The sequence below is a fragment of the Telmatherina bonti genome, assembly GCF_933228915.1.
Source record: "Telmatherina bonti genome assembly, chromosome: 14".
Lineage (NCBI taxonomy): Eukaryota > Metazoa > Chordata > Actinopteri > Atheriniformes > Telmatherinidae > Telmatherina > Telmatherina bonti.
In genome coordinates, this window is record NC_136612.1 from 34,692,527 (window position 1) to 34,696,406 (window position 3,880).

Here is a 3,880-nt window from a genome sequence, read left to right on the forward strand (position 1 = left end):
AGTGAAGACAGCCCTTTCTTACAGCCAGATATTCAGACACAACCACCTGTTGCAGATACGGATGGAGTTGGAGTGCGAGCAGCTTTGATGCATTACCTTGTTCCTTCCAGCTGATCACAAAATAGCGCCTCATATATAGTAAGCTTTATACTTGAGGTTTTGTTAAGAAAATCACACATAACACAACATATTCGTGTTGAGACAGAATTTTCCACTGAGACTTTGTAGAGTGCGTTTTTGTTATGTGTACAAAATAAAAATCAGTTGAGAAAAAGAAAAACGGAGACCCAGTGAGATTCGTTCACATAGGTGACCAGTACACAATAAACTGCTATGTTGCTGATTATTATTATATGTATATATTTATATATGTGATAAAGGTTAATAATCATACATTTACATAGCTTCTACTGTGTGGATGTGATCATAATGTGGAATTACTCATATAAAAAGAAACACTTTTGACTTTCTAAAAAGTAATTTATTGATTTGTTAAAATAAACATACAAAAAATAAAGTGACCATGCAAATTTCACAAAAGAAGAAACAAAAAACTATTTACATGTGCAAGGTTTTTTTTGTGCATTAATAGCATCAATTATTGGGGTGTTGTTGTGCTCTTGACATACTGCGTACAACATCCATGACGGTCTGAAGTAAATCATTTTGCTGCCGGCTATTTTCTAGAAGTGCAGCATGCAGAGCTGTACATTCTTCCCTGTCTTTTTCTGCCTCGTCCCGGAAAAATTGAAGCATTTGCATCAATGTCCTATCACTCTGCTGCTCGGCATCAGCTGCCAGCATCTCCCGCATTGCAGTTCGGATAGTGTCCACCCTTCTTCTCTTTACTGGAAAAAACATGCAGAAGCAGATATTTGGCACATGAATTCTAATACTGTGCAACCCCAAATGCGTGTTCACAATGTAATAGGATGTTTTCCTTACCCGGCGGAGTATTGCATATTGAGCTTGAAGCTGGCTGGTGGAGGCTTTAAGATGTAGTCGCCACTGGCTGTGGTATGCTGGCTGAAGAGATGGAATAAAATGTTATTTTATTGTGCTTGGTAATTGTTACTGCCACTATATCAAACAGCAAAGATTACAGATTTGGATATGGGAAGGTTTACCTGGTGTAGGGATGCAGTGAGTGCTTGGTCCCGAAGCTGGCAAGCTGACACTGCTTGATGGTGAAGGTGATGTAACTGAAAGTATAGACATATCCAGTATATAAACACCTTATGAACATTAATGGTTATGTGTTCTTTATAATGCTAGCAAATAGGGGAAATACAAACAAACAAATACCATGTGAAATATTTTTCAATTATCAACAGCTCTGCCAGTCATTTTAACAGGACTTTTTAACGTTTAAGGACAAAGAAAACTAACGTCCAGCAGTTATGAGGGGGCCTGTTATGCAGACTGTTCTCTGTGGGTCTTGGAGTTTCCACTTAGCTAAACAAGTATTTGATTATAAGTAACATAGGTCATCTGGCGTTTGTTACAGAGTTAAACTGAGAGCAGACATACGTTCCTATGCAGTAGTCGACAGGTGTTTTGTTTTCCTGGACGAGGGCGGAGGGGCGTGCTGGCGGCAGCAGGAGCATCCATGATGCTGTCAGTTTGCGTTTCTGATAAAATAAACATGGGCCAGAACCATATCAAATACAAAACCATTGTAAAGATAAAACTGGTGAGTTATATCAGCACACATATGATAAACTAACCTCCAAGCTCTTCTGAAGGTGCCAGGTTTTCCCGACCGAGCGCTTGCAACATTCTGGCGCCAGAGTCCTTTGTCCCGGCCTTACCGGAATAAGCCGGTCGGTGGCCGAGGATGAGGTCCAACAGGTCGTACCATTTGCTTTTTTTGCGGTTCGCCCCGCTCTGGTTATTGTGGTCCTTGATTTTTTATAGTCCTGCTTTAATTTCTTCATCTTTTCCCTACACTGCTTCGCGGTGTGAAAAATCCCTGCTTTCTGAAGTTCAGCACTTATCTTCGCGAAAATTTTTATATTTCTTTGTGTGCTTTCGAAACCCCTCTGGATTTCCTCGGCTGAAAAAACGGCCAGCAGGGCTCTGACTTCGTCGTCCGTCCACTTATCAGCTGCGTTCTCCATGCTTCCGTAAACAGTGGTTTTTAAAAATGGCGGGGTCTGACGATGCGGAAATTAAGTAGCGGCGCTCAGCGCGAGGGGGTAGCTATCACCTACGTCAGCCTGCTTCGTCAGATGCGTTCCTAAAGAACTAAGGAAAGACCCGAAGTTGAGTAGGAGCTGAAATGGTTATAGGAACTGAGGGTCATGGTCCCTTAGTTCCGATCTGCCCGAATGCGCGAAAGAACTGAAAAGGTTAGAGGAACGTCAAATGGTTCCTACAGTGGGAAAGAGCCTATTACCAAATGTAAACAAACAAATAAACAAATATTTACCTTGTAGTGAGAAACACCCCCTCTCAATGAGCGCAGTAACAGCATCTCGCCTGTAGGTGGCGTGTTTTCATTGATTCCACTAAGAACTTAGCAAACGCCGTCAGTACCCTGCTGATAAAAATAAAATATAGATATTAGAGAAAGAAAAGAAATCAAACAGTGATTCTTAAATGGTCTGTTTGTGGTCAGACAGAAATATTACGACCAGTTCTTGTTGGGTGGAGCTTCAGCTGCTTCAGCGATCCTCCCCACCTGCCCTGCATCTGCTAATCTGCAGTCAGGTGTATGTAGCTGCAGCAGTTTCCCTGCCAGACTTGAAGCCTCGAAGCTTCAGACTGGATCTGTCTGCCTTCTCACCACCTGCACTTACCTGCCGGTCGGCTGCATGGTCTTCTGCCTGTCGGGTTCTTAATAATCCAAGCAGAACGGGTTCTGTATTGCAGCTTTCAGACTATTGTGGCTCATCTCTGGAATGAATCTAACTTTGACTCTCCTTCCCAGCTGAACTGAATGAACCACAAGCTCCTCCTGCAGCTCATTACTGCACATCCACATGCATTCTCCAAAACCATCCTCCAAATCCCTGTCACTCAAACGTACCCCTACTCCCAAACCCTATCTCTGCCCCTCTCCTCTCTCCATTCTACTTCCCCTAAGACATCCCTCCACAACCTCTCACCTCTGCACTACCCCCTTCCTAACCACTACGCCTCCACCCCCCATACGGACTTACCACTACACCCTTCAACTCACACAAATACTCCCTCATACAAACACCCCTACCCCCCCACACATTCATGCACTATCACACTCCCCCATACACTCATGCACCAGCACACTCCTCCATACACACACCCCTACCCCCCACCTGCAGCTCTCACCAGCAGGTTAACAGATGATGGAGGCTTTCCCAAACCTGGATGGGTTTTTTCTGTCCACCTTCTGCTTTAGACACTTGTACCAGATGTGAGAGTCCAAAACCAAGTCTCAGACTGGAGTCCAGCCCCAGTCCAACTGGTCTGTAGGGATCACAGCTGGTTCTGTCCCAGATTAACAGGAATCGTTTATTTAAATTATTTTCATTCGATATATCAGCTACAAAATTAGACATTTGAAGAAAAAAAATCAACATTGTTGTAAATAATGAAGAAAAACATTCTCATTAAGTCCAAAAAAAAAACAGAATAAAGCAAACAAACTGAGGATTTTCATTCTCAGTATCATGAAGTAAAACTAAGTGCAGCTGACATGAGCTGAACATCCCGATACTCAGTGTGAAGCTTTGACTGGAAACAGACAGAAAAACAACATGTGGATCCTGGAAGAAGCTCAGCTTCCATCTTTAAAGGAAGAAGAGTTTCACACACAAACTGATTGAATCTGATAAGATGTTTTGGATTGAAAGAGACAGACATGTACAGCCTGAAGCATCTGTTCAGTTGTGAGTCT